The sequence below is a fragment of the Ammospiza caudacuta genome, chromosome 7 (genome assembly GCF_027887145.1).
Source record: "Ammospiza caudacuta isolate bAmmCau1 chromosome 7, bAmmCau1.pri, whole genome shotgun sequence".
Lineage (NCBI taxonomy): Eukaryota > Metazoa > Chordata > Aves > Passeriformes > Passerellidae > Ammospiza > Ammospiza caudacuta.
Window position 1 is genome coordinate 47,828,385 of NC_080599.1, and position 24,478 is coordinate 47,852,862.

Below are 24,478 nucleotides of genomic sequence, written 5' to 3' on the forward strand. Positions count from 1 at the left end.
GCAGCAGCAGGAATTCAGCCTCACACTGTGACCCCCAGTTCTGGGGGAACAGCAGGGCACTTCCAGCTTTTCCTGAAGTTTTTATGAGGAAAGGGATAAACCAAGCAAACAGCACAATAAATTTGTCCACTAAAGGTGGGATGAATGACTGAGGAGCTCTTGCTGCAGCTAGCAGCTGTATTTAAACATACAATCACGAGTTCTGGCCATTCTTGGCTATAAATACCCCTGAACATGGCCTAAGGAATATTTATTCCCTATTTTTATCCCTCTTACCCAGCACCTTCAGTCAGCACCTCGTTAACCCGTGAGGACTTCACTGATTTCCACTTAAAAACTTCTTAAGGCCACAGTTAGAGGTGAAATCCATCCTCTGGGTATCCCAAATTCCTGTTTGGAGAGCGCCATTGCAATGGCATCCTACGCACTGCTTTTCTCCTCCTCAGAACACTAAACACCTGCAGGCACATCCAGGTGGAATGCCACCCTCCAGGCCTTACATGGAACATGGATTCTGTTGGAAAAAAATATTCCAAAGGGCCACAGGCAAAACATTTCCTTTCCAGAATGGACTTTTTAATTCCTAACCTGGTGATTCCCAAAGCACTCAGGGAGGGTTTCCTGCTGCAGAAGCAGGGATGGAGTGAGCAGCACAGATGGGATTTGCTGGAGAGCACCAGGAATTGCAGCACATCTCCAAATGTGGCAGGGTCCCGTTCTTTCGTAACCAAGCATTCCTTACATAACTCATCACTAATAATAGGGAATCTCTTTTCCCCCACTCTTTGGATGTCTTACTCACACTCTGCAAATCCCTTCTCTGCCAGAGCTGGAGTGCAGGGAGAAATCCAAGGACAGCCTGGTGCCCATGGATGGATCCAGCATGGAACAGCCTGACCCAAAAACCTCAGGATAAAATCACCTTCTGGGAACAAATAGCATCAAGGAAAGGGATATTCCTGACTAAAGTCCCATCATGAGCCCTCAGGATCTGCCAGGAGCTCACACCTACACAGCAAATGGCCACTCCATGTTATCCTGATTATCCATAACTATCCATAAAACTGCCCAAACATTCCTGGATTTGCATTTATGCCCTAGGAAGTGCAGCTCCCCAGTCTCAGGTGAGGATCTGACTGCACACATCCCCTTTGGAATATTCCCATTCCTTCTTCCTGCACTATTTTTCTCCCAGCAGTGCCCTTTTCCTTTTCCCCATCTTGCCTTCGTCCCATTCTGGAAAACCAACTTTGGGACAGTAAAGGACATCAAACTCCCTGTAATATCGTGGATTTCCTACTGAATCAAACACAACCTACTGGCAAAGCAAAATGCCACTTCATTTCCCACAGGAACTCTCAGAACCTGGGGGGAATGTGCAGAATTCAGGGCAGCTGGGGCCATGGGCAGTGTTGGAGGAATGAGAACTCAATGATCCTAGAGGGCTTTTCCGACCTAAACCATTCCATGCTCTTAACCCCAGCAAGGCACTGGAATCTCAGTGCCTGTTCCAACAGTTGGAACAATTCTGATTCTGGAGGTTTAAAACCAGCACTGGGTGAGCTGGGCCTATGAAATGTCAGACAGAGGTTTGTGTTTTGGGGTGAAACCAAGTTATTCCGGCATTTCCTGCCTTCCCTCCTGATACCCCAATGACTTCCAATGCATTTCCCATCCAGTTATTCCTAAGGCAAACAAGTCATTTCAGGCTATCAATCTTGCAAATTGCTCTCTGGAATAAAACCTTTAAACCTTTGCTTTTTCCCCCGTGCAAAAAAACATTCTCCTCACTGGAGGCAGGGTGATTAAATTCCTAATTACCCAACTTGCACGTAAAAATGCCTTTCAGGAGAGCTAAACGTGCTTTTTATGGATGAAGGTTAAAGCCCAGTTTGGAAATCAGTCCCTGGGTGTCCATTCAGGAGCTACCAAGCTGCTAAAACAGGGGAAAGTGCACAGGCACCCTTAAAAAGAGGGGCTCCCTCTGGATGCTCTCTGAGGTGCACCAGGCCTTTGCTTATAGCCAGGGAAAACCAGGATCTCTGCTCCTGGGAGAGGCACTGGCTACATCCCAATCAAAATCCCTTCAATGCCACGTTTCAAATGTGCGAATGCAATTATACTCCGGTTTAATTACATCGTGGCGTCTCTCCTAAAAGGAATTTTAAGAAAGGATTTTCCTGTTAGTTTGGAGTTTTCTGTCAGAGGATGCTCGAGTCATGGGATGGTTGTGTTGGGAAGGACCCAGGGATGGGTCAGGAATTCTGCCTGCTGCTGGGCTGGCTGCAGCAAAGAGGCACAGGGGAATCCTCAGGGAATTCTGCAGCTGGGACGAGACTTTAGCCCTGGTTTTGCCTTTTGTGCTCCTTAGAAAGCCAAGAATGAACGCAGCAGTGCTCAGTGCTTTGGGAAGGAATCCCAAATCACTGCACATCACATCCCAGCTGTTTCACAGGATATTTCACACCGGTGGGTCAGCACACGAGGCTTCTCTCTGGTTTCACCCCCAGACCCTCTCAGGGGTTACTCTGTGTTCAGTGACCTCGTTAAAAACCTGGAAATTCACTTGTCTATGGGAAACCCCATCTCCCTGAAGGAGAGGGGGAGCACAGACCTGGAGCCATTCCTGGAAATTCCTTTGGTCTTTTTTTCTCCTCTCTTGTAAATTTTTTTTTTTTATTTTTTCTTAGAAAGCAAGAAAGAGTCCTCCCTACTCCAGCTCCATTCATTATCCCAGTGCTGCTCCCATCCTGCAGTCCAGCAGGGATGAGGAATCCCTGCTCCCCCAGCTCCTTCCTGCAGACGTGGATGTGGTTCCCCCTGGAACCCGCTCCACCCTGCTCATTCCATTCCATTCCATTCCATTCCATTCCATTCCATTCCATTCCATTCCATTCCATTCCATTCCATTCCATTCCATTCCATTCCATTCCATTCCATTCCATTCCCCCGTCCAGAGCACAGATGCTCCCACTGGCACAGGTGATCCATCATGGGATCACCACTCCCAGTCCAGCCATTCCTGCCCCCAGATCCTTCCCTGGGCTAATGAAGCCATCCAGGAGAGCACGTGGAGATGGGAATTGGGCTCTGGAGCTGCACCTGGGGCTCCCAGGATGCTGAGCCCCATTCCTGGCATGCACAGATCACAGAGTCATGGGATATCCTGGGCTGGCAGGGACCCACAGGGATCATGGAGTCCAGATTCTGTCCCTGCACAGGACAATCCCAAAATCCCACCCTGGGCATCCCTGGCAATGCTGCCCAAACCCTCCCGGAGCTGCCTCAGGGCTGTGCCCATTCCCTGGGGATCTGGGCAGCGCCAGCATCCTCTGGGTAAAGAACCTGTCCCAAAACCCACCCCAAACCCCTCATGGCCCAGCTGCAGCTGCTAACACCACGAGAAACGCTTCATCCTTCGTCCACCATCCAGCACAACCACAGTGCCCAGCTCCCTCCTGCTGCTGGAGCCCACGTGAGCCATGCATATTCATTCCTGCTTTGTGTATGTATGTGGCATTTGGAGCCAGGCTGCTTTCCTGCCTGGTTCCATGATTTCCACAGGAAAGGACTCGTGCATTGCCCACCCTGCAGGGCTGGAGCCATTCCCAGCACCCACAGGACACAGGGAATGGCTCCCACTGCCAGAGGGCAGGGATGGATGGGATACTGGGAAGGAATAGCACAGCACCTCACCTCACATCACCTGGGAGGGTGATCAGGGACTGGGATGGGAATTCCAGATTTGCTGTGGCTGCCCCTGGATCCCTGGAATGTCCCAGGCCAGGCTGGACACTGGGGCTGGAGCACCTGGGACAGTGGGAGGTGTCCCTGCCATGGCAGGGGTGGCACTGGGTGGGCTCTGAGGTCCCTCCCAACCCAAATGATTCTGGGATTCTGTGATGATTTCTGTCCAGGTTGAACATTTTCCTTGTGGATGCTCCCTCCAAGCTGTCCCCCTCAGCAGCAGGGGCTGCAGAGTCTGACACCTCCAACATTCCTCATTCCCCTCCCTCCTACCTCCAAATGCCCTGAAAAGAGGGATCCCAGGATCCCAGACTGGTTTGGATTGGGAAGGACCTTAAATACTCCACAGTTCCACTCCTTCCACTGAAGGACTTTTCACCTTCCTCACCCCAAGTGCCCCAGAGGAATCCCACAGAACAAATCCCTTCTGGAATGCCATCGATGCCCCAGACCCTGGGATGCTCCTGCCCAGAAATTAGGAAGTGCTTAAAAATTTCTTACAAAATCTAAGCCAAACACCTGCATTTCTAATTTTTTTTTTCCATATTGAAATATCTCTATTTATATTTTCTACATTTATTTATGCTTGTGTGCTTGCATATGGAAATAGCCCTGGATTTGGTAAATTAAGCTATATTTGCTTGTTTACATATTTAAATTTCTGTGTGGTTTGGATATTTATGTATTTATATGTCCGTATTTGTATTAATAAATGTATGTATTTATCTACTTGTACATGAGGCATTTATAAATGTCTGTTTATATTTATATAAATGCACATTACATAATTAGAGTTATTCATTTAGAAATATTGTTTTAAATTCACCTTTTAACTAAAGAAACATTGGGAAAATATTTTATGTAACTGAGTCCCTTCAGAATTAAAAGGGAGATATATTTTAAATAAATATATTTTAAATTTTGATAATTTTATATTCATTTTTGCAGTAAAAATGTTATTTTAAAAGTCTGGATTTTTTTTTCCTGTGCATCCTCCATACTTAACTCAGGGTGACAGTAATGGGAATGATAGGAGCTCTTTTTTTAGGAGCAGAATGAACCTTTTAACTGCTTTATTTGGTGGCTTTTAGCCCCTGGTGATAACAGCTCTCCTTTGTCACACAGGAGATTTATATCCTACAAAATGCAGAGAAAGAAATTTGTCCCAAAAACGGATGGATTTTCTCCCCCTATCTCCTTCCACATCACTGATTTGCACTGACAGAAGCGCTGGGAATTTCCTGGGATATAAATCCACCACCCCGTGGTGGTTACAGCACCCAGGGATATTTCCATGTGAGAAACACGAGGCCAATTCCAGATGCACTTTCCCTGTCACCCACTTAAATTCCATTAAAAATGGGCGGCAGGGCCTACAGGCACAGGGAGAGGTGGATCTGAGGGACACCAGGAGGGATTTGATTTCGGGGATACCAAGAGAGGCTGGATCTGAGGGATAGCAGAAGGTATTTCATTTTTAGGATGCCAGAAGAGATTTGATTTTAGGGATGTAGCAGCCCCAGCTCCCTGTCAGGCCCAGCTGCCCCTCATGCAGGCTGGATCCTCCCAGGTATCTTTTTCAGAAGTGGTATTCCAGAGGGGTCAATTCCACATGGGAACAAGTCAGAGGAGCACAGGGTGGTGGGAAGGGACCCACAAGGATCAGGGAATCCAAATCCTGCCCTGCCATAGCCCAGAAATCCCTGTCCCTGAGGGCCGTGTCCATCCCCAGCACAGAATTCCAGGGGGACTCCGGATTTCGGAGGAAATGACTGGAATTACATCAGCCCTGCCAAGCCCAGTTCTACTCAGTGATGCAAAACATCTCTCAGTGCCCAGGGCTACTCCTGCCTGCTGCTCCACTCAGCTCCTCCACACGGAATAATGGAATTCCTTCCTCGGAGTAATGGAATTCCTTCCTGGCCTTCTCCCTTCTCCCTCCATCCCAAACAAAACCAAGGCACAGCAAATCCCGATTTCTTTGTCACTGACCAGTTTTCTCCAACAAAGAGAACCCAGCACAACTTTCACTTTTCCAGCCAGGAAAGAAAAAGCGAAGCTCCTGGTTAAATGTTCAAATCCCGGTTTGTTTCCATTGCAGGACTGGTTCAGGGCCCCTGGAACTGGAACATTCCAAGGCTGGGATGTGCTCCTGTCACAAAGGATTTCACTCCCACTTCCCAATGTTCTCCTTACGCACAGCACAGGGCACCGACTGGAATTTTTGGGTCAGGTCCAAGAGGGGAATTGCTTTGCAGAGCTTGGAGTGTCCTTTACCTCCCCAGCAGCATAGAGCACTCAGGGGGCGTCTGAGGGATGTTCCTGGCTTGGAAAGAAGGACAGGGAATCACATGGAGCTGGAGGAAGGGATGGGTGACCAGGCTGGGGCTGCCTGGTCACACAACTCCTGCTCTTCAGTGCCTTCCTCTTTCCCTCCTGTGCAATTCCCTTTCCTCCTGCTGCCACCACAGGTCCATCCCGCTCAAATCCCTGCCCAACAAATAACCCCCAGCCCTTCATTAAGAAAATCCAAAGGATTGTGACTCCCTGAGTATTTCAAAATCAGTAACACCACAGCAGGAACGACAGCAAATAGAGGTGAGTTTCAGAAGCACTGGGAAGCCTGGAGTTTGTTGGTTTAAAATAGAGATTCTCAAAGGTTTGCCTTTTGCATCCCTGCCCAGCTGGGCCTCGTGCCAGAGGCCATCCAGGAGGGATTTCCCAGCTCCTGTCACAGCTCAGTGCCCAGCACAAACGCAGCACCTGAGGATCCCAGGCCAGGCTGATCCCTCAGGATCCCACCCCAAGCTCAGGTTGCACGGTCAGCTGGAATGATGCTTGTTAAAGCACAGCTGAACAGCAAAGCTTGAACCCAAGCCTAAAAGGATTAAAATAAACCAGAGAAATTTGCACTGAATTTAAGCACAATATTTATCTTTATAAATATTTATCTTATTTATCCAATTATCTCCCCTGAGGATTTGGAAATAAGGGGTTCATGCTTATTCCAGATTGGCTCCTCTTTGGGCAAAGGAATAAATGAATAATCTTTATTTTCTGTCTTGCTTTGCCTCCTGGAGGAATCTCCCCTCTCCTTTACCCAAGAAACCCCAGCAATCAGCCTGATTTCAGTGGAAGGGGCTCACTGCTCTCCTGTGCAGCTGAGCTGGAGCCTCTCCTCCCTCCCTTGCTCTCAGCTGTGCAGTTACAAATGCAGAGGTAAAATGAACACATTCCCCTTCCCCTGGAGCCTCCTCGAGGTTCCACTCCGAGCACAGCCCTTAATTAGCAAATTGTTCTGTGCTTTGAGCCATGTCCTGCTGCCCTCAGCACCACGAGACTCTCAGAGCACCAAAATGCCCCCAAACCCACTCCTGGCCATGGAATTCCACAAACTCCAAAGCCCTGCTCCTCCAAAGAATCAGGAAAGCACAGCCTGGAATTCCCAGGGCTTTCTGCCCTGTCCCTCCAACTGCCTGAGAGCTGCGCCTGCCCAGGGGTGACTGGTGTGAGAGAGAAATCAAATCAAATTAAATTAACCCAGAGCAGCAGCTTTACATCGCTTTCCTTCAGGTTTCCTCCAGGCATCTGAGGAAAGGCAGCAAATCCTGCCCTGGTGTCTCAGGGGCACCTCAGCACAGTCCATGTCCACAGGGAGACTTTTCCAGAGTCCCTGAGCAGCACTGGGGATTTCTCTGCCTCTCTGAAAATAGATTTCCTTATTCTGAAGATCTTGGGAGATGAGGAAGAGGCACAAGTGTGAGCTCCCCCAGTGCAAGGTGCACCACCAGCCCCAAAAATCACTTTATTCCACACTTACTGGGAGCCAGGAAAATTGTGTTTCCCGTCAGTGTTTTCCTGACAACAAAACTGCCAAAGATGCCCAGCCTCAGGTGGCAGCTCCCCTCCCCTCGCTGCTGAGTTCGGGTGAATTATTGCTCTTGTAAATAAGCAACCAGGGTGACACTGACTGTCTAAATTTGTAACTAATGTCACTTTTCTCTATGGTTCCTTGAGATATTGTCCCTTTTCACTGCTCGGGTGCGTGCCCTGATTTATGGGGTGTTAAATCATCCCTGGAAAAGCAGGGTGGGAGGGCTTGGGGTGGTTTCCAGCCCACAAAAACCACTCTGGCTGGGGTTACACAGCAGGTCAGAGCAGTTTCCACATTTTGCAGGAATTTCCCTGCTTCCCAAACAGGATCTGGGAGAGCTCAGGTCAAAGGGGTGCCCTGTTGGTCACTGCCAGGATTTTGGGAAGAAATCTAGAAGTAAAATTAACTGATTGCTTATTGGAGCAGGGAATATATTGATGCCTCTGTGATGGCTCTAACACGGAATTAATGAGTATTTATGGGAATTTCTGGGGATTTTTTCAGCAATAATTAGTCCAGGCCAATGTTCCCTGCAGAACCTTATTTTTGGAAAAGAAGCACCGTGAAAAGTCTTTGGGATTGCATATGTAACTCTCTGGAGCCTTTGTGTTCTGAGACAAGGACTCAACTATAACTAAAATAACACTTTTTTTTTGTGACAAACTGCACTTCCTTGGCAAAGGGAATTAGGAGGGAGCAGGCAGCTGCTGCACAGAATTACTGGAGAAAATGGGATAAGGGGAATAGTCACAGGCCTGGCAGCCTGACACTGATCCTGCACAGAGCAATGGAATCAGCAGCACACAGCATTATTTAGGGAGAATTACAGCAGCTTAATGAAATTAATGCCAGTCCACGTGTGCCTCTCACCCTGCAGCACCAGGGCGTTCCTGCTGCTGGGATTAGGGGCATCAGGGACCCCAGAAATGCATTTCCAGTGGCACAGGAGAGCCTGGCATTCACACGGGAAAGGGTCAGGGGAGAAGCCAAATTGTGAGTGGGAATCTCCACAGCCAGAGCGGGATCAGCTCTGAGCCTTTGGACAATCCAGCTCCTCCCCAGAGTGACTGAAAAGTGATTTAAAATCAGGGACAGAGAGTGGAAAAAGGCAATGAGAACACTCCAAGCTGTCCCCCAGGCTATGATCAGGGTCTGTCCCTCCTCTTCCTCAGGCAGGATGAAGGGCACAGGCACTGCTCCCTTGCCTTCCATCCATCCCTTTTTAATTCCATACATTTTCCTCCCAGAGAGCCACAGGAGCTGCTGACGCATCTCCAACCTTTTTCTTAGAGATTCATCAGCTAAAATAGATCCCACATATAAGAATAGGAAGTTTAATGAATTCACACTCCTGTGATGTAACAAGTTAAATTAAAAACACTGAGCTCGTAAGATTTAATAACAAGCCTTTTATGGCGATTTCGCTTTTCCTGCGGGAAAACTTCCTCCTACCAAAACCAGGAGGGATATTTTTAAAACCTGTGAAACTGGAAGCAGTGCTGGAAACCATCACAAGGAACAAAGCCTTTCAGGGACAGTCAGAGTGCCTGAGAGCTCCTTCTGCAACTGCTGGAATTCTTACATCACCGAATGTTGGAGTGCACCCCAAATCCAGTGTGGAGAATGGACAGGGACCTTTATTCCATCGGTGCTGTGAAATCCCCCCAGGAATGGGGACCCCACCACTCCCCCAGGCAGCTCCAAGGCCTGACCACCTTTTCCATGGAGAAATTCTTCCTTTTCTCCAGGCTAAAAGTGGGAAGTGCAACCTCCATTTTAGGGTGAAAAGTCTCAGGATACATAAAATAACGCTCGTATAATATGCAAATTAAAACTTGGTACATTAAAACATGTAAAATAAGGCTTAGGTTTAATCCTCCCCCTGCAGCATCATCCCCTTCACAGGGTAACAAAACCCTCACCCAACCATCAAGCACAGACACGTGTTCAGCTCACAACAAACAAAGTTCATTCTGACAAACCAGAAAGTGAAAAACCCAAAAAATTTAAAAGGAAAGTGCCTGGCAATGCCAATGGACATACAAAAAACCAAACCAAAACAAAAAAAAAAAAAAAAAAAAAAAAAAAACACCAAAAACCCAAGCCAATCCCCACCAAACTCCAAACCCAAACCCTGGATGCCAAAGCACACAGGCTCTGATTCCTAAAATATCTAAAATATTCTGTGCTGGCACTCCCAGATTTGAAATAAGCTCTGATTTATGTGAGGGCCTCAGATGAGCTTTGGGATGGTGGTGAGGGCTGCTGCTGAGGCTAGGCTGGCAGGAATACCAACTTAGGCTGGTGTGGAATTGAGCTGGGATCAAGGATGGGGCCAGGAGGAATGGCAGCCTAGGCTGTTATCTTATTGCAAAGCTCCCATACCTTCTCAGTGATTTCTCACAGGCAGGTCCTCACAGCACCACTAACAAACTCCAACTCCCTTCTCACCCAGCTAACCCACTCTTTTATAGCACTCATCCTCACAGGGCACAGCTGTGGCCTGTTAAGGGCAGGCCTGTTCCTAATCTTTGGTGATTGGCACAGCTGCAACTCCTCAGGGGTGAGATTGCCTTCTGCACCATCTTTATTTTCTTACATTCTATCCCCCCACAGGCTGGGGCCAGCAGGAATGGCAGCCCAGGCTGGTGTGGGATTGAGCTGGGATCAAAGAATGGCAGTCTAGGCTGGTGTGGAATTAAGCTGGGATCAAGGCTGGGGCTGGCAGAAATTCCAGCCTAGGCTGGTGTGGAACTGAGCTGGGATCAAGGATGGGAAAGGCAGGAATGCTAACCTAGGATGGTGCGGAACTGAGCTGGGATCAGGGATGGGAAAGGCAGGAATTCCAGCCTAGGCTGGTGTGGAACTGAGCTGGGATCAAGGATGGGAAGGGCAGGAATTCCAGCCTAGGCTGGTGTGGAACTGAGCTGGATCAAGGATGGGAAGGGCAGGAATTCCAGCCTAGGCTGGGGTGGAACTGAGCTGGGATCAAGGATGGGAAAGGCAGGAATTCCAGCCTAGGCTGGGGTGGAACTGAGCTGGATCAAGGATAGGAAGGGCAGGAATTCCAGCCTAGGCTGGTGTGGAACTGAGCTGGGATCAGGGATGGGAAAGGCAGGAATTCCAGCCTAGGCTGGTGTGGAACTGAGCTGGGATCAGGGATGGGAAAGGCAGGAATTCCAGCCTAGGCTGGTGTGGAACTGAGCTGGATCAAGGATGGGAAGGGCAGGAATTCCAGCCTAGGCTGGTGTGGAACTGAGCTGGATCAAGCCTAGAGAGCTGCTGAGCTGCTGCTCCACCACAGCCTTTAAACCCTGAACCACTCCCTGGCAAAGCCACCAGGGCTTCCCACAGATGCCAGGCTGCTGGTGCTGCAGGAGGAGCTCAGGGAGGGGACAGGAGCTGCACTGCCACCGTGGGCAGGGTGGCACTGTCACCTCCTGCCACCCCACCCATGCAGGAACAGCGACGCTGCCTCTGCTCTGCTGAGGGTCCTTCCAAGCAGCTCAGGTCAGGCTGGGACCTGTTCACCTTCCTGTGCTGCCACAGCCCACCAGGAAACCCTTGTTGATTAACCCTCCTAATTACCATCTAAATGAACGGGATTTTTAGGAGTTCGGTGTTTCTAAAGAATGTCAAATTTTTGACCTCCCAGGAACCACCAAGCTGAGGGCAAATGGTCAGAGGAGTCTTTGGATAACTTTGCTGATGATGTTAAATCTAAAATGTGGAATTTAAGATGTCCCACTGGCACAGGGTGCCCAGAGCAGCTGTGGCTGCCCCAGGCCAGGCTGGGACACCCTGGGATGTGGGAGGTGTCCCTGCCATGGCATGGGATGGGTTTTAAGGTCCCTTCCAACCCAAACCACTCTGGGATTCCATGAAAAGCTGCTCTATCAAAAAGCCAAAGGAAGCAATGCAACTGTGAGACCACAGCTACACAGGCATCAGGGAACACATAACAGAACCCCCAACATTTGTCTCTGCCATAACTTCTCCCCCATTTATTTCATACAACGCTGCATCAATCAAACTGAGGAAACAGGAGGAAAAGGCACAGAAACCACCCCCTGAATGTGAAAACGGCAATATTTGTGCTGGATGCACAGCCCTGCACCTGCCACAGGGAATGCTGACCTTCAGCAGGCCCTGGGATTCCTGGATTTAATGCTCTGCCTGCTGCTCCCAGTATGGAAAGCCTCCTGAAAACACTCAAACGATCCATCAAAACCTGGCAAAACCACGCCAGGACGCTGGCTGGAGATGCCACCTTTATTTAATCACTTTCAGGAGCTGCTGATTATCTCATCCATAAAGCTCTGCTGCTCCAGCATCCCACGGGGCTGCTCCAGGCACTGTCCCAGGTGAAATGAGGCTGCAAATGCGAGCAGCGGGAGCCTGGCTCAGGGCACAGGGAACAATCTGCTGGCCAGGCACTGGGAACGGGGACACGCCAGCCCTGAGGCCACCAAGCATCAGCGACCTCACCCCAGGGACCAACAGGGTCACTCTGAGGGGTGGGCTCCTGCCAGGGGCTGCTCCAAACCAGAGCAGATCCAGCTCACTCCTGGTTCCTATGGGCCCTGCCCACTCCAAGGGTTCCTGTGGAAAAGGATGAAAGGATGCCTTCCCTTTTCAGCTTCTCCACACGCCCTGGAATTGCCTGAACCTGTTTAAAATTGAGGTTTTTTTTAACTTTAACGTGAGTTGCAGGACTTTTGTTCTGAGTCACAGGACTGCGGGATGGTCTGGGTTGGGTTCCACAAATTTTTGGGATTCCAGCTTGGGTTTTGTGGGAAACAGGAGTTGGGCTCAATAATGCTGAGGGTCCCTTCCAACTCAGCATGTTCTGGGGTTCTGTGAAACATCATTTAATTCCAACCCCCAAAGCTCCTCTAATTCCATCCCAAATTCCCAATTCGCCTGTGCAGAATAAACCACAGCTCAAGCTCCTTTCTATCCACTGCCCTTTTCAGCTTCTCCACATGCCCTGAAATTGCCTGAACCTGTTAAAATTAAGGTTTTTTAACTTTTGCATGAGTTGCAAGACTTATTTGTTCTGAATTACAGGACTGCGAGATGGTCTGGATTGGGTTCCAGAGACTTTTTTGGGGTGTTTTCCCCCTTTTTGGGGTTCCCACTTGGGTTTTGTGGGAAACAGGAGTTGGGCTCAATGCTGAGGGTCCCAGCACGTTCTGGGGTTCTGTGAAAGAACATTTAATTTCAACCCCAAAAGCTCCTCTAATTCCATCCCAAATTCCCAATTCTCCTGTGCAGAATAAACCACAGCTCAAGCTCCTTTCTATCCACTGCCCTTCACCCACTAAACCCTGTCCCAGGGCTCTCAGAGCTGCTCCAGACAAACCTGGCTTTTCCTCCTCTTGTTGACAAATAAATCACAAACACACAAGCAGCTGAAATCCCATAAAATTAAGAATCCTGCTCCAGGAAATCATTTACGAAATCATTACAGATCTTCCAGGAAACCTGGATTTCTTTCCTGGCCTGCTTCCTCAAAGCAACTTTAATCACAAAGCCCTCATCTCCACAACAATGCCATGATGCAGTTTGCTAATTAGCTTTTTCCACTCCTTAATTAAGAAGAAGTGTTCGTGTTGTATCTGCAGTTAAATGGTGGCAGCAGCCTCCACTCTGTGGTTTATTTCTATTTCAATATTTATTTGCTTTATTTTCTCTTTAATTTCATTTCCGCTTCCTTTTCAAACTCCCGTTTTGATCCCTGCTGCAATTAGCTGGGTTGTGGCTGCTCCAGAGGAAATCTGGGAAGCTTTTTTAGGATAAACACGGATGAGAGTCCCAACAGAGCAGCTGATTCACTCAGGAGCTCCCACAGGTCCTGCCCTGCACTGGGACCCAGGGAATGCCCTCTGTGGAGCTCTCCTGGCTCCAGTTAAATTATGAGGACACAGAGGATGGGATTTGACCTTGTGGGTATTCCAGAGAGGAAGAAAAAGCCGTGGGACAGCTCAGAAACCCTGGGCAGAGAGGAATTAAATTGGGCTGAGTAAAAAGCAGATGTGTTTGGATGGGGGGACGAGCTGCCCAGGATTTCCTGGGAAGCAAATAACCACTGGAAATGACGGTTCACAGCTGAAAACAAGTGCCCCAGCACTAAGAGCTTTTCCCACCCCACAGTTTAAGGCATTCTCTGTGTTCCTGGCTGGAGCCAGCAGGAGATGTTGGTCCCTCTCTGGGATGGTGAGTTCAGGTGGCCAGGCAGGATCAAATCCAAAGGAGTTCACATTTACCCAAGCCCAGGTTAATCTGAGGCCTCGCTGATGAGGTTCTCCTGCCTTCACCAGCCCTATGGATGAGGTTCCAGCAAATCCTGAGAAACAGAATCCCAAAATTCCTGAGGAAAAGCTCTCCGAGGTCACCAAGTCCCAGCTGTGCCCAATCCCCACCTTGTCCCACAGCACTGAGTGTCACCTCCAGGGAAGGGGACTCCAAAATTCCCTGGAATGCCACTCTCCTGCCTCCTTGCTCCCACCGCGCCCCAAAACCAGCTGGGTTAAAGGAAATCTGAAGAAGGGAACAAATCAGGCAGCTGCTTTGTGGGTGGGTTTTCCCAGCCCTCCCCATGGGTACAGAGTGACCTTGGGGATGAGATTTGTCCAAAGTCACCACTGCAAAGCCAAGATGTCTTGGGCAGGGATTCAATCCAGGCTGACACCTTGCCTCACACCTACTGATGGTGAATGTGTGCCCCCAAAATAGCAGCTCTGATGGAAGGAAGGCCTGTGCCTGGCAGCTCCTGGAGCTCCCTCTGCCACTTGTCCAGGTTCCCTCATGGCTGTCATCACAACTGGAAATGTTCATCCAGCAGAGTGAGAATGACATCCTGTTAAGGGAGTGCCTTTTCCTGGCAGGGGGGAACAAGGACAGCCCTGGAAAATGCACAGAATTCCTTCTTGCAGGGTTTTCTGTGCCCAGGCTGGAGAGCTGATGGTGCTCCCAGTTTTCAGCGTGGCCTCTTTCCCAGGTATTTCTGCAGGAATCCTGACAAGTGGCTTTACTGGGAAAAAAAATTCCTGAGAAAAACACTGCAGCATCTGCAGCCATGGCTCAACAAATACAGAAACGCCTGTTCTGTGATCCCAAGGAAAATTCCTACAAATGCAGGTCCATTCCCTGAGCTGGTGCTCCAGGCTCGTGCAGAACCTCATGCAGGACATCCTGCAGGATCCCTGGAGAAGGAGCTGGGGACACTGAGCTGTGCCTGGCCAGCAGAGCCCAGGGGGATCCTGGGGTGCTTTGGGAAGAGCATTGCCAGCAGGTCAGGGTGATCCTGCCCCTGTGCCCAGCTCTGAGTGACCGCAGCCCCATCCACGCCCTGAGTGACCCTGGCCCCTCCAGCCTGGCCCTGCTGCCCTTGTTCCCCTCAGCTGTCCCAGGAACAGAGTGGCCTCACCCCACTGCTGCTCCTCCACGGGCATCACAAAGCCCCAGAGGGTTTGGGAGTGATGCACCGGGCAGGGACACCTCCTGCAGCCGTGGATATTCCTGGACAAAATCCACTGGGAGGCAATTCCGCCCCTCCATGAGCCCAAGGAGCTCCTCCCAGGGCTCTGTGCCGTGAATCTGCACCCATCCTCTCCCCAGCGTTCCCTCAGGCCAGCACCAAGTGCTCCCTGAGTGGCATGGCACAATCCCCCTGGCACAGCAGTGGGGAGCGGGGCCCTGTCACTGTGCTGGGACACATCCCAGCTTTTCCCAAAATTTCCGGCTTTTTCCCTCAATTCCCATCTTTTCCCACCATTCCTGGCTGCAGCAATGCCATTAACAGGGCTGAGGGAGGGAGCTCCCAGCCAGGGGAACAGCCCCTGCTGCTCCCAGCTACCTTCACCTGGCAGCTCTGCAGGTGGGGAAAGCATCCCCCCACTTTTATCCCCAATTCCTGAACACTCCGAGGGCAGAGCAGGGCACACCACGCTCCTGCCAGCAAAAGAAGAAAGCCCATTGCACATTTCAGCTTCCCAATCCAGCCTGGAGAGCACCAGCAAGATCAAACTGCATTAGTACTGCAGGAGAAGGCTCTGATGGATTTAGAGGGGGGGGAAAAATTCCATATAAGGGCTGTGAACATTTTCCCACTTAAGACAACGTGTGGGATCATATTCACAGACACAGAAATATGTTCTGTTCCCCGACACCCACGGGCCTGGAACACCAGGCTGAAGTGCTGGCAGGAATCAGAGCCATTTGTTAAGTACAAAAAATGTCTCACATAATTAGGGAACTGCTGAAAGCCACCAATTTAGTGCTCAGGCTGGAAAATGTAGGAATATTTCTTGGAACAACAGGCAGAGCTGCCTCCACGCCACACACACAGCAAATACCTGGGGAGAAATCAAAGTGCAGCTTTGGGAGATTCCAGAGGAGGGAAGCAGGATCTCCCCAGCCGGGAGGGCCATCAAAGCCCAGCTCCTGGATTCAGGGCTGGTTGTGAAGGGAGTGCCCCTTCCCAGGCTCATCCCTCCATTCCCAGCGTGGCTCCAGCACCATCCCAACCTGTCCCTCTGTCCAAGTGCCCTTCTGGCAGGGCCAAAACCACCTCCCAAACACGTCCCAGGGCTGAGGAACCCCTGCCCCAAAGACACTGGGAAGGGCAGCAGCGAAGGGAAGATCGAAGGTGGTGCTGGAAACAGAACTTGTGGGGGTGTCTGGATGGAGCTGATTTTTATACATTTGGGAAAAAAAGCAGGAGAAGCAGAGATTGCTGGGGTTTGACCTGGGAAGAGCTGGAGCCAGAGCTCCTGGCAGCCACAGCTCAGCTCCTTGGCCCTCAATGCCACCAAAGTCCCCCTGCCCAGAGCTGTATCACCTCCTGTCAGCATCTCCTCAACCCCCAGTGGGGTTTGTCCCTCCCAAAGCCATCACTGTCTGTCCCCACAGAGCCACCAAGCTGCGTCCCCACCGAGCTCTATCCCCTCCTGCCAGCACCTTCTCAACCCTCAGTGCGGTTTGTCCCTCACCAAAGCCATCATTGTCACTCCTAAAGCCACCAAGGTCTGTCCCCACAGAGCCATGTCCCCTCGTGGCAACAGCTCTGAGCCCCGCAGGGTCTGTCCCCATAAAACCACCAGGATCTGTCCCCGTAAAGCCACCAGGTCTGTCCCCAAAAAGCCCCCCAGGTGTGTCCCCATAAAGCCACCAGGATCTCTCCCCATAAAGCCACCAGTGTCTGTCCCTGTAAAGCCACCAGGGTCTGTCCCCCTGAAGCCATCAGGATCTGCCTCCCCAAAACCACCAGGGTCTGTCGCCTGAAGCCATCAGGATCTGTCCCCCCAAAGCCACCACGGTCTGTCCCCATAAAGCCCCCCAGCCGTGCCCCCCGAATCCCCCAGCCGTGCCCCCCGAATCCCCCAGGTGTGCCCCCCGAATCCCCCAGCCGTGCCCCCAGAATCCCGCAGGTTTGCCTCCCTCAGCCCCCAGCTGTGCCCCCCGAATCCCGCAGGTTTGCCCCCTAAATCCTCCAGCTGTGCCCCCCGAATCCCCCCAGCCGTGCCCCCCTCAGCCCCCATCTGTGCCCCCCGAATCCCACAGGTTTGCCCCCCGAGCCCCCAGCCGTGCCCCCCTCAGCCCCCAGCCGTGCCCCCCTCAGCCCCCAGCCGTGCCCCCCGAGCCCCCAGCCGTGCCCCCCGAGCCCCCAGCCGCGCCCCCCGAGCCCCCAGCCGTGCCCCGGCACCTCTGCAGAGCAGGGCTGGGTTCTGCAGCAGGGACGCCCAGCGCCGGCGCCGGCCCCGCTCGCGGCTCCGGCCGTGGCTCGCGTTGGGGCTGAAGCCGCTGCCCCGGCGCGCTCCCCGCGGGGGGAACTCGGGCACGCCGCCGTGCCCGTGCCCGTGCCCGTGCCACGCCATCGCTGCCCCGGCCCTGCCGCAGCGGGGCTGCCCCGCAATCCAGGGCCGAGGCGGTCGCGGGGAGCCGAGGTCGGAACCGCGCTGGATCCAGCGCCGGGGCGGCTCCGGGCCCCGCAGCAGCCGAGGGACGCTCTGGATCCCCGCCGCACGATCCCCGAGCCGCCGCCGCCGTCCGAAGGCTCCGCGGGGCGGGTGTGACTGCTTTATCTCAATCCCGGATCCGCCAAGGACGTCTTCACACGGCGGGAGCGGTGCCTGGCGATGCGCGTGATGCGGAGCCCAGCGCTGGATTCCCGGCCATGGGAATGAATGTGCTCGGCACTCCCGGTCCCACCGCCGCTCCCTACATCCCGGCCGGGTCCGCTCCGCGCTCCCCTTCGCCCGCCTCTGCCAAATTCGGGTTATTTCTGACTGCTTCCTAGCCTAGAGAAGGTTACATTCGCTCTCCGCAGGTTCTCTTGGCTCCAAGTCTCATTTCCAAATCTTTTTCCCAGAAAAATATTCGGGAAGGAAAAAAAAAAAAAAAAAAAAGAAAAAGAAAAAGAAAAAGAAAAAGAAAAAAAATGAAAAAGAAGCGCCGTTTTCCTCCGATGAGCTTAAACTCCTGTGGCTCTAAAGTCATTCACTCCGGATCCAAGGGAACTAAAGGATGAGCAGTGTTCTCCTCCTTATGATGAAAAAGAGCCTTCCTGAGCTTACAGCTTCTTTTCTTCTTTATTCACCGGAACCCGATCCATTAACACGGTACTCGCTCCCCCTTCGCAGAGCGCGGGGATTTAGGGCTCCTTTCCTCCCCTAATTTTGCACTTGGCTCCAGCCCTGCCGGCAGCAGCCTCTCCCCGGGGCTCTCCAGGCTCATCCCCAGCTGCCTGCAGCCATCCCTGCTCATCCCTCCGCCTTCCTCCCTTCCCCAACTTCTCCGCAGCTCGCACCAGGAGGGGCGGCTCTGCCCAGTCAAACACGGAGGATTTCTCTGCTCTCGACAAATTGCTGCATTCCCAGGGAAAAAAAAAAAAAAAAAATCCCAACCAAAAAAAAAAAACAAAACAAAACAAAAAAAAAACCCAAAAAAAAAAAAACCCACCCAGCCCCGAGTTCTGCAAGCCTCGTCCTAGGATTTGATGCAATCTGCAAATGAGAGCCTACGGAAACCACGCTAAAATTAGAGGGAGCTGAGATGAAAACCAAGGACACGTCGTGGCTCTTGGAAATCTTTAAATAGGGCTTGGTACCACCTCGAGGAGCTCGGGCTGCGCTGGGCTCGCGTCCACCGAAATCCTTAACTGGGATTCTCGAGTGGCCCTGGATGTTCCTGGGACGCTTCTCGGGTGCCGGGGCTGCGTTCCCGCACCCAGCTGTGTCCCAGCGGATTTTCCCGGTGCTGGTGATCAGCCCGGTGGATTCACACCCTGCAGGGGAGCAGCTCCTGCTGTACCTGCTCACAGAGCGTCCCCAGCCCCTTCCCAGGCGGGGACAGCCGGGATGGGCAGCCCTGGAGCGCGGCTGGGGATGGACGGAGCAGCCCCGGGGATGGAGCAGCCCCGGGGATGGAGTCTCTGCTCCCCACCATGGGCAGGGGAAGGGGTGTCAGCTGGATTCCAGGAGGATAAAATTCTCTGAATGCCCAGGAGGATAAAATTCACCATTTCTGAAGCCCTGCTGTCCCTCAGTCTCCCATCCCTGATGCCAGCCCTCTCCCAGGTTTGCCCAGGCCCTGGGGATGGGACAGCACAGAGCTGGGGTGGCTCAGTGGCCACAGGGCTCTGGGGGGACTCTGGGGCCACCACCACCCAGCCCCAGCCTGTCCTGGCATGCATTGCCATGTCCTGCTCTGTTTGGGATCCCTGGAGTCTCTGCTTTAGGATCAGCGCTCCCAGCAAAGCCTCGTCCAGATACAAACCCCTCAGAGGTGATTAATCTGAATTTTGGGGGCTCTAGTGGTGCTGCTGCCTTGAAATATTCCAGCGTCCTTTTAAAATGCTTTTTGTGGGATTTTAAACTTTAACCATTTTTAATGCATTGTGGGAAGCACTGAGCAATCCCTGCAGGTGCAGGGAGAGGGGAATTTGCTGCTGAGCAGGCAGCACCTTCCCAGGCATTCCAGCCCAGCTCTCTGCAGCGTTGGCTCCCGAGCTGCAGCTCCTCACATCCACCAGGCACCCAGGAATGGTTTTGTTACTCCAGCAACTGCTAAAATCAGTGCAATCTAACCCCCCCTTTTAGGGATTTCACATCAGCTCTGTAAGAGAAGCACAGAGCAAAGCTCCTCCTCCGTGAGGTAATTAAAAAAATAAAAACTGCTGCTGCTTTATCCAAGGAAAAGTTTTACAGGTGGAACACAGGCCAAGGTTAAAGTTCACAGGGACACCAAGGTAATGCGGCCCAGCAAGGCACCGGATGATAAAATCCCGGAATTTCGGGATAACCACAGCAATTAACGGCGTTGGGAGGGTGAGGAGCCCTCCTCTCACTGCGGCTGCAGCAGAGGACGCTCCGTGACCTCCCCGAGGGCCCCTTCCCCCTGCACACCCGCACCGGGGCGCCGGCAGCGCTCCCACGCACGGCTCCGGCTTTCGAGAGGCACCGCTCGGCCCGATCGCGCCGGTTCCGAGCCCAGCTGCTCCTGCTCCTTCCCCGAGTCCCGCTGCTTCCCCGGAGTGGCTGCGATCTGCGCCGCGAGGTTGCCATGGCGAGCATCCCTCCTTCCCTCCTTCCTCCCTCCTCCTCCTCCGCCAGGAGCTGAGCGAGCAGATGCGGAACAGCAGAACACACCGGATTAAGTCACTGCTCTGCTCGCGGAGCGCTGGGGGAACGCTTTGGATTTCAGCTGTTCCTAAGGATTATTGCCACTCGAACACCTGAGGTTAGAGGCACCGGCCAACGGCACGTGGCCGGCGTTTTTAGCCGGGAATCACGCATGGACGGGAGCGAAGGGAAGGGACGTAGATGGAGTGAGGGGCACGGCAAAAACATCCATGGGACCGTTTCTATTTCCCAAACCCCAAGGAACTTCCAGGAGGGCTCTCCTGTCCGTGACCCTCCCTGGCCCAGAGAACGCGAGCAAAGCCAGCTCGGTGCCCTCGGTACTCGCAGTCCCTCGGCAGCGACACGGGCACGGGGGATGGGGGCTCGGGGCACCACGGCCCCCGCCCCTGCCCAGCCTCCCCCAGACCCCAGCGCGGGGTGAGCCGGTGCCCCCAGACGCCGGGCACGCAGCTGGTGCAGCAGGGCAAACGGGCCGGGCAAACGGGCCGGACACCAACCGGGCCGGTGCCGGCCGGGGATGCAGCGGCAGCGCCACGCGGGACCGCGGGAGGCGGCGATGCCCCTGCGCGGAGGGAGGGAACGAGGGAGGGAGGGAAGGAGGGAGGGAGGGAAGGAGCCTCCTCCGCACCTCCCCGCGCCTCCACCGGCGCTGCGAAGGGCGCAGAATTTTCCAGGAGCCGCGCCGAGCCCGACCCCCGCGCAGGCGGGCGCTGGCACAGCCCGGGCCGTCGCGGCTGCGCGGGGGCGGCGGCGCGGAGCGGGCCCGGCTGCGCGCACCGAGCGCGCCCCGCGCTCCTTTGTCCTCGGCGGAGCCGCCCCGCGCTCCCTCCCGCGCCCGGGGGCGGGGGCGGCCCGGGCATCCCCGGGGCTGCGCGCCCCCCCGGCCCCGTTCCCGCGTACTCACGGTGCAGGCGGGAGCGCGCGTCCATGCGCGGCCGAGCCGCGGTGCGGGGGCTGCGCGGGCGCCGCCGGGGGCTGCCCGCGGCTGTCCCGCCGCCCGCCCCGCCGCGCCGCGGAGCCCAGGGCCGGACCCGCTCCGCCTCCGCGGGCGGCGCCCAGACACAAAGCGGCGGCGGCGGCGGCGGCGGCGGCGGGGCGGGTCCGGTCCGGTCCCGCTGCGCGCCCGCGCTGCGCTCCGCGGCGGCGCAGGGGCGGTGCGGGGGGGCGGGACGCGGCCGCGCCCCCCCCCCCCCGGGGCGGTGCGGAGCGGCGCGGAGGATGCGGGGCGGGGGATGCCGTGTGGGATGCGCGGGGGATGCGGGGCGGGCAGGTGCGGCGCGGAGCGGAGCGGAGCGCGCAGGCGGTGCCGCCGTCCCCGCCCGTCCCTGTCCCGACGGGGCGTCCCGCGAGAGGAGCATCCACGGCCCCCAGGCACGGCCCCGGAGCATCCCCCAGCCCCCAGGCACGGCCCCGGACAGCCCCAGCCCCCAGGCACGGCCCCGGAGCATCCCCCAGCCCCCAGGCACGGCCCCGGAGCATCCCCGGCCCCCAGGCACGGCCCCGGAGCATCCCCGGCCCCAGGCACGGCCCCGGAGCATCTCCGGCCCCAGGCACGGCCCCGGACAGCCCCGGCCGCCGCATCGCCCCTTTGCCCCGCAGGAGCCTTTCCTCGCCCGGGCCAAGGTGCGGGAAGGGGCTCGCAGCCTCCCGGGCGCTGCGCGGGCAGTGCTGGGGACAGCTCGGTGTCCCCTGCGGGCTGCGGTGTCGCCACGGGCTACAACAGCGGGGGTCACGGGGAACAGCCGGCGGGGGCATCGTGCCCGGGTTGAGGCTGCCCTGGCTGTCCTGGGTGCCCTCCATCCCCGGGAGCATCACCGCTGTGTCACAGAGCAGGACACGGCCGTGCCTGTCCCACCCTGTCCCTGTGTGTGACCTGGAGCCATCCCGGCATCCCTCCGGGGCTCATGGAAACACAGAACGCCAGCAAAGCCAGCGCTGCTCCTGCCGTGTCCCATTCTGGGGCTCTGGGGCAGCCACTGCCACCCAGGGGCGCTGGCAGGCCTGGCAGCGACAAGGGATGGCCGTGGTGACACGGTGGCTCCAGAGCTGTGTGCTGGGGGAGGTCAGCACCTCGCTCCTCCCGCTCTGTGCAATCTGCCTGGCAGCAGGGAGCTGGAGGAGGGTCACAGGAGGGTTTATCCAGCAGTGAACCCCCCAGCCCTGGCACTGATGGCCTCTCCTCTGCCTGTGGCTGGTGGAGGAATTCCTGCTCTGGGGATGCTCCCAGTTTCTCCCACTCTCTCCATCTCTGAGTGGGAAGTCAAATTAGGCCTGGAAAATTTCCACCAGCATTTTTTGCAGTGCTCAAAGCTCACATGCCCTGGTTTGATGCTGCCCAGAGCGGCTGTGGCTGCCCCTGGATCCCTGGCAGTGCCCAAGGCCAGGCTGGACACTGGGGCTGGAGCACCTGGGACAGTGGGAGACGTCCCTGCCGTGGCAGGGGTGGAACAGGATGGGATTTAAGGTCCCTTCCCACCCAACCCAGTGATTCTGATCTCAGGGGTGACATGGGGAGTGTCCGTTGTCAGCTGGGACAGGGACAGTTTGTGACAGGTGATGGAAATTTGTCTCCAGGAGATCCACAGTAGCACGAGATAGGAATCTTCTGTTACAGCTGAGAGTTCTTTCCTTTCCTGATGTTCCTGAAAAGCACCAAGATCCTGAAGGGCACAAAAGAGCTGGAAAACCCCTGGAAGAGCTGAGTCCTTAATGAGAAAGTAGAGAATTTTCTTCCCTGAAAAGGCAAGTGCGGAGAGGGAGGAGCACAGGGATGTGCCAGGGGGAGGTGGGAACCAAACCCCCAAGCCAGGGGCTGGGAAGGGCAAGGCTGGAGCTGTGGAACCGAAATCCTCAATTCCCATCAGTTCCATGCTGGTTCCACCAGCTCCAGCAGAGGCAGGAAAAGCAAGGCCAGCAAAGAGCAGGCCAGAATAGTGAGAAATGTGGATGCCAGCACATCCCTGAGCTCAGCTGGGGCACAGCTCCAGCTGGTCAGTGGAACACGTCCCTAGGCTGGGCTTTGCCACTGCTCTTCCATGTTTTTACCCTGCTAAGCTCCTATAAAAATTCCCTTTCCTGCTGTGGGCCTGGCTAAGAATATTGATTTAGAATATTTCAGCAAATTTCCCAGGAAAGCTGGATGTGTTCCTAGCAGTGCTCTGCAGGTTTGGGCTCAGAAGGGTCTGGTCAAGTCCAGCTGGGAAGATGGGGGATAAATCAAAGCAGCACATAGATAACCCTGAAATAAAGATATTTTTATTCCCTATTTTTTAAAAGTCTGGACTACAGAGAGAAGGAACAGTTTTAAGGACTGAGTTCTTTCTGTTCAATAAATGGTGGAGCTGCACAGCCTTGAACATTTTCCCTTTAGAATTCCCAATATATATTTTCCCCTCTGGTTTCACTACTTGAAGTATTCCCAGACAAGGCTGATCTCCATTTCTGGAGGCTCTCACTGTGGGGCTGAGAGGAGGGGACGAGGCCCTGGTGCCACAGACACGGGGGGTTCAGGTCACCCTCTGTGGGTGGTGACAAAGAGTCCGGCTGGGAGCTGGGAGAGGGTGACAGGGCTGGGCAGGAGGGACCTGGCAGGCTCTGCCCAAAAAGGTCCACAAGTTTGTGAATTTTCATTGAGGCAGAATTCAGGAGATGAAAAACGAGGGTGGGAAAGGAAGGAAAATCTTCATGGAAACCCAAAAAGCAGCAGGGTGCTGCCTTCCCCCTCATCCCCAGTGTGCAACCGATGGATAATTGCCACTGTCCATGAGGAGCTGCTGGAGCTGTTCCATCAGCATGACACCGGAATAACTCGGGATATTTACATCCCTGCACTGAAGGTAATGTGGGGAAAAGTTCATTTTTTCTGGAGCGATGACATCATCGGGCTGGACCTGCAAAAATGGTAACTCTTAAAACTGGAACAACTAATTTCTTCTTTTAACACTGAAATTATTCCGTTTCTATCCTCTGGAAGCACTTTAAAAACCTGTTATAAAATGTAACAGCCAGGGAGATGAGGCTGCTGCCTGTTCCCTCTCTCATCAGAAGGACAAAGGAATCCAGGAGAGGAGCTGGGACGATCCTGGTCTCCTGCTCTGGGATGTGCCCTGGGACAGAGGGAGGGGTCCCTGCTGCAATGACCGAGCTTCAGGGTCCTTCTGACCAAACCAGCCTGGCATTCCGTGATTCCATGAGTGTCCTGGGAGCCACT